The sequence below is a fragment of the Tripterygium wilfordii genome, chromosome 7 (assembly GCF_013401445.1).
Source record: "Tripterygium wilfordii isolate XIE 37 chromosome 7, ASM1340144v1, whole genome shotgun sequence".
In the NCBI taxonomy this organism is placed as follows: domain Eukaryota; kingdom Viridiplantae; phylum Streptophyta; class Magnoliopsida; order Celastrales; family Celastraceae; genus Tripterygium; species Tripterygium wilfordii.
In genome coordinates, this window is record NC_052238.1 from 8,082,453 (window position 1) to 8,093,655 (window position 11,203).

Genomic DNA, 11,203 nt, shown 5'->3' on the forward strand with positions numbered 1-11,203 from the left:
CGACAACTGGCGACTCTGCTGGGGACACCAGGTTTTTTAAACCTAAGAGGGTCAAGCCCATATGATTAAATTGATTGGCTACGGTTACTTCTTCTTGTATGATTAATTGTTTGTTTCCTTTATATGTCAGAGATGTTGATTTACTTTGTTGTGGTAAAGTATTTGTCATCTCATACATTTACACTCACTGTAGCCTACCAGCTGGGCTCTACCTTTAGTATTAGAGAGGGTTGACCACTATTCTCGTGAGATTCCGTCTCCGCATGGGTAGTGGAAGATATCCTCACCGGATCGACTTCTCTTAAAAGTTAAGGGAGGAGCTTTTGTCCCAATAGTTGGGATTTTAAAAGCAACATGATCTGGGACCTCGCAGAATAGTTAGATAAACTTGCCCAAGCACTTTATAAAGCCCTAGATCCATGCCCAAAACCTCCAGAAATTTAGGTTACCCAGTGTAATGGCATATTCTATTTTTGTGTGATTTACTCATTTGTGGTCGATGTTTTGTCTTACACATTTTTAATTGTAATTTCCATTATTGGTTTCTTCTCTCATGCATTCACGTAGGCACAGTCATTGCATTTTGTCAAACTAAATAAGTTCATAGTCATGCATGAAAAAAAAAACAAAAAAAAAACACCAATTCACTCATGTCTTTGCCATCCTTATAGTATAAGATTACAGTTGTGAATTGCTAAAACAATGAAAATGAACAACAAAAAAAATATAATGGGGCAGTTTGTGAGGAAATTGACTCTTAATTTTCTTGTTGATCAAGTGGGAATGAATCATTTTATGTCTGATTCTGAGGAGGTTTACGTTTTGGCTGTCGATGACAACCTTGTTAATAGGCCAGTCATTGAAAGGTTGCTCAAGATTACTTCCTGTAAAGTAACTGCAGTGGACAGTGGAATAAGAATACTTCAGTTTCTGGGATTAGACGAAGAGAATAATTGTCCTGTTGGGTTTGATAGTTTGAAAGTGGATCTAATTATCACCAATTACTGTATGCCTAGAATGACAGGAGATGAGTTGCTAAAGAAAATCAAGGAATCGTCTGCCTTGAGAGAGATTCCGGTGGAAATCAGGTCATCTGAGAACGTAGTGACTCGAATCGACAGATGCTTGGAAGAAGGAGTAGAGGATTTATTGTAAAGTCAGTGAAGTTGTTCGATGTGAAGCGCTTGAAAGGTTACATGACCAGAGACGGAAACCAAGAGAGATGCATCAACAACAAGAGAAAGCTTCCGAAGACTTGTGATCTATGTTTATTACCACCATCACCATCAGAGCCATGTTCTCCACCACCGTTGGAATCTCTTATCAGACAGCGTAAAAGGTCCTGCTTGGATTAAATCCTGATCGTCTGTTATGCACCCTGCCTCACTGTGCAAATATTCGTAATTTCTCGGGGAGTGTGAAAGTTTTTTTTTATTATTATTCTATTTTATTTTTATCTAGTTGAAAAAAAAAGGAAAAAAAAAGAGAAAAGAGTCGTCCTCAAGCGGGGAAATGAACAGTTGAGTGTGACAGTTTTGTTTTTTATTATTATCTGGTTGAAAAGAGAAGCAGGAAGAAAAAAAATTCGTCCTCAAGCGGGAAAATAACAGTGGAAGGTGACAGTAAAGTAAATACTGATGTGACAGGCACTGCGAATGTCTTCGCATATGCAGAGCCATCTTCGTCTTCATCTCCATCTCAATCATTTCTGGCAAAAGCGTGTTTTCTCTCTGAGCCATCTTCATCTCCGTCTCCATCTTCACAATCATACACAATCATCAAAAACACAATGTTGACCTAGACGCTAAGTCTTGGTCCAACACTTTGTTCATCTTCCTCAAGAAATCTTCAAGGATGGATACTCCTAACTCTCCACTTGCAAAAAGGTCTAGAACTGATGAAGGTTCTACTTCTAAAGAAGAGGAAGGTGAAAATGATCCCAGATTCAACCTCTCCCCTATAAGGGAAGACGTATACGAGGACAATCCCCAGAAAACCATCGAATCTCTACAAGAAGCTTTGAGGGAAACCAAAATGAGACTTAAAAAAGCAACCGACAAAGTTCAAGACTACAAAAGGCAACTTATGGTTTCAAAGCATGCCATACAAGGTGTTCGATATATGTCATGGGGCAGACAAGCAAGTACTCATGACCCAGATAAATTGCACGAAGCAATCACTGAGATCACAGTACAACTTGGATCTGTTGCAGATGGAATAGACAATGTTCTTTATACCCTAGAATAAAATTCCTGTCCAACAGTATGATTATTACTATGTATAAAGGGCAGTGGTTTGATATTGGGAAGATCTATCTGGCCACGATCTTCAAAGCCAAGGATTTTGTCGAGAAGAAGCCAACAAAGGCGGGGAAGTTATTTTTCCCACGGCTTATCACAAGGTTGCTTTTGTTCAAAAGCATTCGACCTCCTCGGCCTCAAGCATCTTTGGGATATCAGGTCACCATGATGGAAAGAAGGACATGGCGTCAGAGCATCAGTCATTTGAAAACAACTTCTGCTGGAAAGAAGCAGACCTAAGAAGGTCACTCAGCATCACCACCTGGTGATTCCTCATCAGCAATTGCAGCATCTCCACAATCAGATCGCATGCATACAGCGATAGCCCGACTAGAGATGGGGCTACAAACACTAGAAGAGGGACAGCAAAGGCTGGAGCACATGTTGGCCGCAGTCATGGATATGGTACGGAAGTCCAAACACTAGAAATTTTGGGGAGTTATGTTTTAAACTCAGTAACTGGACCAATTTGGAATTGCCAGATTCTGTCAGCAGCCTTCAAGAGTAAAATCCATCTGCACTACCATCTGTGGTCCGGTTCACGGCCATTGATTGGGTTTTAATAATGAGCATGTTTTTACTTTACTTTGATAAATTTCTCTAGTACAGCTTTTGCATGTTCAATGCTTCCAGTTCTCATGTTTTTGATGCTCTGTTACACTCATCATTCCCACATTTATTTGCCCAATTCCCGTGTTTTTGATGCCTTTGTTACATTCATCATCCCACATTTATTTGCCTTTATTTGTCCATCACTTGCAAATTCCAAATCTTGCAAATTCCATTTTGACAGGATTGAAATTGATGATAATGGAAAGATGAACCGAATGAACCAGATTTTGGGGCACCCATTAACAATTTCGAGTTTGACTTGAACATTGAGGATGAATCTGATATATAGTCAGAAATGTTGAAACAAGTTTAATCAAAAAGGAAAGATAATTTAAATGGATGAGGTTGTTAATTTGGGGTTGGAAATTTGAATTGGTGCAAACTTGGAAGATTAGAGATGAAATAAAGAAGCAATTTGATGTCGGATGTCTTGCTGTAGTAAAATACCCCGAATGATATAGAAATATTGCACCGGTACTGAAAAAGGATGATTGTAATCAGATCACGATGGCACTAGAAGATAAAGAGGAAATTACTGTCATTACTTTATGTGGTACCTTTTGCTATGAAGTCATGCCATTTGGTCTAAAAATGCGGGAGATACTTATCAGCAAACAAAGGTCATTCTGTTTCATGATATGATGCATAAAGAGATTGAAGTGCATGGGGATAACATAATTGCCAAGCCAAGTGAGGATGAAGATCACATGATTAACTTGGAAAAGTTTGTTCAAAAGGTTGAGAAGACACTAGTTGAAGTTGAACCCCTCAAAATGCACATTCGGGACAATTTCAAGGAAGTTGTTAAGTTTTATTGGTAGGAAGAAAAAAAAAACCCGTTAGAGTGAAAACCCGCAAGGGCGCTCTAGGCAAAAATAGGGGCAAAAAAAAAAATCTGCTAAAGTGAAAAAAACCTCACAGGCGTTTCAATTTGGGCTGCAAGTTCAAATTTCAGATTGTTTGAAGAAGGATGGTTGGATTACGAGTTTGTTGAATTGATGAGTGGTGCCTGAGTTGGCTGTTAACTTGTCTCACATTGACATAGGTGGGAGTGCAAAATTAATTTCGTGATTGAAGGGTTGGAGATCAGTTAATTGGACATGTACCCAAAACTGGGGCAGATTTTGGGGTGCTTTTGATACCATCAGATATTTTACCTTGCTAAGGTGTTAGTCTGTTACATAGAAGAAGAAGTTTGTTGGCAGAAATGGAAGGTTCAGAGATAGCCTTATACAAGCAGATTTGATTATTGTTAATTGGGTGCACACCAAAATTGGGGCAATTTTGGTACAATCTTTGAATTATCACATATTTCATCTTGAAGAAGCTCGGTTTGTCCTTTCTGCCTTTGATTTCTCTACTTTCTTGTACATATTTCATTCTAAAATATTTTATTACCACCCATCCTTTTCAATAAAAATTGTGAGGAAATTCATTTCTTCAATTTTGTTGCTTGTAGTCTCCTTTTACATATCCCAATTCAAATCTCATTTGATACTCCAAAAATCAAATTGTGAGGAAATTCATTTCTTCAATTTTGTTGCTTGTTGTCTCCTTTCCCATATCCCAATTCAATTCTCATTTCATACTCCAAAAAAAAAAATTATTATCATTTGCTTTCAATAATTGACAAGCATGGCTGTACTTTTGAATTTATCACTGACAAAGTTTTGACAGGAAATATAATGAGTGCATCAGGACAATACTTTTGATAGGAAGTTGATGGATTTTGGCATCCTAAGCTGGAAAGGATCTGAGTGAAAAGCCTGAAGCTGAAGCAGGTGTTAGCAGGAAAGAGAAGCTCACATTCCTAAGCCGTGCAAAAAAAAAAAAAAAAGATTTGAATAAGGAAATTTTGATAAATGGGTAGCTTTGAATTCAGATGCGTACGAACATGCAAATTTCAGGGAAAATGAATTGATTATGGGAATGCACATTGGAAAAGGAAAAGAGATAACTCAAGAGCTGGGGTCCAGAACGGAAAAAGGCCTTCACTAATCAGATTAGAGAAGATACATTGAAAGCTCAGTGAGTCAGAAAGTCAACCCTGACAGAGAAACAAATTTGGTTTAGCAATTCGTAATTGTGCGCTTGTTGGAGGATGGCAAAACCATGAGAAAACATGCATCCATTCATTCATGAGACATTCATAATTGAGCAAAATAGGTCAGTGCATGCATCATCACTGCATAAATAAAAAATTTTCAGCCAAGCCGGGAATGGCTACAATGATCCCGAGCACCTTTTTCACAATAATAAAAAAAAATCAAAAATTAAAAATTTTCAGCCAAGCCGGGAATGGCCTTGTGATCCCGTGCCCTTTATTTTCTTGCACAAACAGTTGGCCAAGCCGGGAATGGCCTTGTGATCCCGTGCCCCTTTATTTTCTTGCACAAACAGTTGGCCAAGTCGGGAATGGCCTTGTGATCCCGTGCCCCTTTATTTTTCTACACAAACAGTTGGCCAAGCCGGGAATGGCCTTGTGATCCCGTGCCCTTTATTTTCTTGCACAAACAGTTGGCCAAGCCGGGAATGGCCTTGTGATCCCGTGCCCCTTTATTTTCTTGCACAAACAATTGGCCAAGCCGGGAATGGCCTTATGATCCCGTGCCCCTTTATTTTTCTGGACAAACAGTTGGTCAAGCCGGGAATGGCCTTGTGATCCCGTGCCCTTTATTTTCTTGCACGAACATTGGCCAAGCCGGGAATGGCCACAGTGATCCCGTGCCCCTTTATTTTCTTGCACGAACATTGGCCAAGCCGGGAATGGCCTTGTGATCCCGTGCCCCTTTATTTTCTTGCACAAACTTTTTGGCCAAGCCGGGAATGGCCACAATGATCCCGCGCATTTCAGGCCCGTACGAAACGCGGTTGACTACGTCTTTGTTTGCCTTTTATTTCATAAAAGACATACAAAGGGGGGCAGCTGTAGTACCCGGTTTTCGTCCGGCCAAAAAAATACAAAATACAAAAATAATAATAATAAAAACAAATATATTAAAAATATATATATATCATATAAAAAATATATAAAAAAAATATAAAAAAGAAGGAAAAGATAAAGTGGCCGAAAGTAGGGTAAAAAAAAAGGAAGTGAAAAAAGAAGGAAAAGATAAAGTGGCCGAAAGTAGGGTAAAAAAAAAGGAAGTGAAAAAAAGAAGGAAAAGATAAAGTGGCCGAAAGTAGGGTAAAAAAAAAGGGAAGTGAAAAGGGGAAGGAAAAGAGAAAGAAAAAGAATAAGAAGAGGGGAGAAGAGACTTTGGTTTGGGGGAGAGAGAGGAAACAAAACAAAAAAAAAAAAGAGGAAGAGAGGAGGCGTGAGAGAGAGGAAGGAAAAAAGGAGAGGCTTTGGCTTTTGGTGAAGAAAAACAAAAAAAGAAGAGAGGAAGAGAGGAAGAGAGGGGAGAGGAAGAAGAGAAGAAGAGAAGGAGAGAAGGAGAGAAGGGGAAAACCGATTCTTTGGATTTTTTGGTAGAAGCTTCATACCCCTCATATCTTTCACTCAAGTATTGCTCTATTTACACTTGATTTCAATGTTTGATTCATTCTTAGCATCCTCGGATGTTGACTAAGAATAGACATGGTGTTTCTTGCATTCACCTTGGACATATGTGATGCTTGGGAGTGTTTTCGATACTAATATGTTGAGCCCTTTCTCTTTGCATTTTTTTCTTCTATTTCTTGTTGGAAAAAGCGGGAGAGACCATATTTGGATTTGATTTTCTTGGTTTGGATACGTGTGAATCTCATAATGTGGTCTTGATTCGATTTAAATCTTGATTTACATTTGAGTATTCTATTTTTCCCTCTCTTTATGTTTGTTTTGTTGGACGAGGCTCGGGCTTGGATATTATTTGGACGAGTTGATGGAGGCTTGAGCAATTTCAAGATTTTGTTTGGTTTATTACAATTTGTGTATATTTGGCCCCCCATATTGTGTAATTTATCTTATTCATGTCGATTTGTATAATTTCGACATTTATTATTTGGATTATTTGTACAAGCGTGGATTATGAATATATAGGCTTAAAATTGAATATAGGTCATTTCAATTAAAGAAATCATAAGTTGATTTCCTTTATTTGAATTATGAACCTTATTTGATTTCATTTATGAATTTGCCATAAGTTGGCAATAATAGGTTAAATTGATAGATGACACTTTTCCAAATAATCATTTATACCATAAGTTGGTATTTAAAATTAAACCTACCAAAAGTTGGTATGTCATTTTATAATTTATGCCATAAGTTGGTATTTAAAATTAAACCTACCAAAAGTTGGTAGGTCATTTTATCATTTATGCCATAAGTTGGTATTTCAAATTAAACCTACTAAAAGTTGGTAGGGCATTTTATTAAATAAACCATAAGTTGGTATCTAAAATTAAACCTACCAAAAGTTGGTAGGACATTTTATCATTAACACCATAAGTTGGTGTTCAAAATTAAACCTACCAAAAGTTGGTAGTACATTTTATCATTAACACCATAAGTTGGTGTTCAAAATTAAACCTACCAAAAGTTGGTAGGACATTTTATCGTTAACACCATAAGTTGGTGTTTTAAAATTAAATCTATCAAAAGTTGGTAGTGTGTCTCCAAATAAAAAAACTATCATAAGTTGATAGTAATATTACAATTTTTTTTAATGCTATCATAAGTTGATAGTATTCTTACAAATCTTTTCCCAAAACTATCATAAGTGGATAGTGTTATTTTAAACCTATTTTCAAATAAAAACTATCATAAATTGATAGTAATATTCCAAGCTTTCTTTTTCAAACACTATCATAAGTTGATAAGTGTGTTGAAAGTAATAATTCAAACTTTAACAATTACACCTTGCAAAGAGCAAGTTTCCATAAGATAGTCATTAGATTAATCCGGGTAACCGTTTTCAAACGGGAGTTGTGGGGTGCCTAACACCTTCCCCACACTCAATCGATCCCCGTACCCTTTTCTCTGGTTCGCAGGTCTTTTCGGTGTCCAATTGCACCTTAAATCAATTGGTGGCGACTCTAAACATTTTTCATCCTCCCACGCCGGTCCGCGTCGTGACCCCGGTTGCGACACTGTTGCTTGGCTACCTGTCATCTAAACCTGTTTGGATACATATTATAGCATTCATATATAGTCAAGTATAATATATTACCTCTGTGGTTCACAGAATGGCTTGCAAGCAACACATTCCCATGCCTTGGAATGTAGTTTGCATGCTTGAATATCAGATTCTATGAACAATGAAATGATAACCATTTGCAATAATCCTACGAAACATATTTGAAAATTTGAAACTAAGTGATCAGGACAGTTTGCTGTGACCTTGACCTAATTGGGGACTGAGAAAATTAGTGACAGAAAAATTGCACAGTTGGAGAGAATTTAGAGCAGTAATGAAAGTACCTGCACAATTAGCCATACTGGCCTACAAAAATTGATCACAGAGCATTAGACAACCTATAAACCATGTATCAGCTCCAATACTGACTCATTTACTGGAACAAATCAAGTGTTAAATATTTTAGGGACTAAGTAAGGATTAAAAATGGAAACTAATATCACTTACCTAATCGAACGAAAAAAAAAAAGAAAGGAAATTAAGCTGGAGTAATCGATCTGACAAAACCACACCTTGATTGTCCATCCACAAAGAAAAGATAGCTTATTTAGTCAGAAAAGAATAAATCTGTAAATCCATTACAGTAAATATCAAGATAACTGGAATTCCGACAAAAAAAACCCAAGAAATTGAAGCACCACATACCCAATCGAAAGGGAAGGAAAAAGAGAAAGAAACCACACCTTGATGTTTAACGGCGGAACATTCAAATCACGTTAAATCATCAATGAAATTAAACATAAATCACTGACCGGGCAAAGGGCAGATGTCTCGTATGCTACCACCAATGGCTTAATCGTAGCTCTCTCCCCTTTTGTCACCTATTCTCTTACACGGTTGAGATCTGGTTCACCACACACACTTTCTCTCCCTCTCCCATTTCCCACTGGGATATAAATGAAGAGACGAAATGGGTGAATCTTAAATTGAGGTGTGGAAGCATTCTGTGATTACCGAACTGTCGTGAAGAAGCATTTTCCATCCGGTTTTTGGAACCTCGATGCATGAAACTAATGTCTCGAAATCTATGTTCTCTTCATTGGTATAATCAATTTCAGAAGAAGCCTCCACAAAGAAGTTAGCTGATTTCGTCAGAAAATAAGAAATCTGTAAATCCATTTCAGTAAACATCAAGATAACTGCAATTCCGGCAAAAAACCCCAAGAAATTGAAGCATCACATACCCTATCGAAAGGGAAGGAAAAAGAGAAAGAAACCACCCAGAAGAAGCCTCCACTGCATATGATTGCACTGAACCAAAATCACGGCCATATCTCTGATCCTCCGTTTTAGTGTACATATAGATTGCAGAGGCGTATTGCAGAGGCGTCTCTTTGCCCAAGAAATCAATTAAAGAAACCCAAATCAATCGCGGGAGAAGCATGAATCATGGGGAGAAAAAGAGGCGCACAATCAATAAGAGAGATGCATGGATCTGTTGAATGAAAGCGTGCAGCAGAAGATAAACGCAGGGGAAGAGTCGTTTGACACGGCCGACGAAGAGTCAAGAAGAAACTGAAACGGTAAAAATAACTTTAGCCTGCCTTTTTTCTTTAAAATAATTTAAATCACTTAATTTCACGTGGCAACTACACATTCACTTTGGAATCTGACATTCACTTTGGAATCTGACGTGGATCACTGAGGCAGCTGTATTTCCGCATCAGGACTCCGTAATTATATATGTATAGATGACTAATAACTAAATTGCTTCTAAACAATAAGAACTACAGGCGCCCTAATATAAATAAAATCAACAACAGGATTAGCAAATCCTTTTGATTTACATATGGATCTTCATCTGCCCTATCCTGATCCATCGACTGCTTTCCCAAGGTATCTTCATCTGCCCTATCAGATTGAATGTCAATCACTGAGGTCACTGAGTTTGAATCAATTGATGATTCTTCATCTGTATCCATAAGATCAACCGGTTCATTAAAAATGGCAATCATTAAACTTGTTATACTCATAGCATTCGATCAAGTCATATGATTCTTCCAGATTTGTCTCAGTTGTAGTTGAAAGATCCTAAATCCTCACCATCCAAATTCTCAATAGAATTCTCACTTTGTTCCATTCTAGTGAAAGACCCTATGTCTTCATTATCCGAATTCTCACTTTGTTCCATTCTAGTGAAAGACCCAATGTCTTCATTATCCGAATCCTCACTTTCAGAATCCGAAAAGAGGATGAGTCAGCATAACCAACAGTAGTGATAGGCACAGGATCAAAAATAACATATTCGTTTTCCATTTTTCTAAAAAAAGAAAAATAAAACTAATATTAGACGCACTCATGTAATTCTAAGCAATTTACAGAATTAATCATAATTCACTTTCCAATTGATTCGTATACTAAAAACAAATTTTAGTATTTTTATGCTTTGTAAAAGATCAAATTCTACTTGGGAACACATATGACTCAACCAACCTCAACCCAAAGTTCAAAATAGTGTTAAAAACACTTTTATACAATATGAAATTTGTTGGAAATTTTTGCATGCGTTTTTCAACATAAAATCATGCAATTTTCGTCCAAAAATAGACTTCAAAATAGTCAAAGAGGGCCAAAAATTATTGTAACACCATAATTTTAATTTAAAATTTTTCAGGAAAAAATAGAATTTTTGTGTGTGCCGAGCCACACACACCGCCACTTGCTAGAAAACAAAAAACTTTTTAAAATAAATTTGGAAATTTTTTTTAACCCATCTGACCCGTTCATTGGACCGCGGGTCAGCCTAGACCCGCATTTTTTGCCCGACGCGGGTCAAAACCCCGTCAAGCAGTTGTCATCGCCTCAATGGGCGTGTGACCATGGGTGCGACGCGTATCATAGACTCCCCACCTTACAATGACTATCTACGATTATGGTCACCGCAACCAGAACCATCTATCACACTAGAAGTCGACTATGATCTCCAAATTACCAAACAATAGCCCTATAATGGGGTGTGTATCACAATTTCCTTGCTTTGAGAGTAAAACTGGTTTTAGACTAATAAAACATATTCATAATTTTCACAAAAAATTTTTAGATTAGCAAACAAACTTCAAAAAATTCTTATCTGACAATCCAGAGATCCAAATCATGCATACTATATGTCGTCAGAAAGTTAGTGAAATTATTTTTCTATACATATCAATCTATACTATACGATTTCATATG

The 11,203-nt window shown here is 37.3% G+C and overlaps 1 pseudogene; it reads left to right on the forward strand.

Annotated features, from left to right (window-relative positions):
- Positions 1-780: 780 nt before the first annotated feature.
- Positions 781-8,150, forward strand: LOC120002576 (annotated as a pseudogene).
- The last annotated feature ends 3,053 nt before the right edge of the window (positions 8,151-11,203 follow it).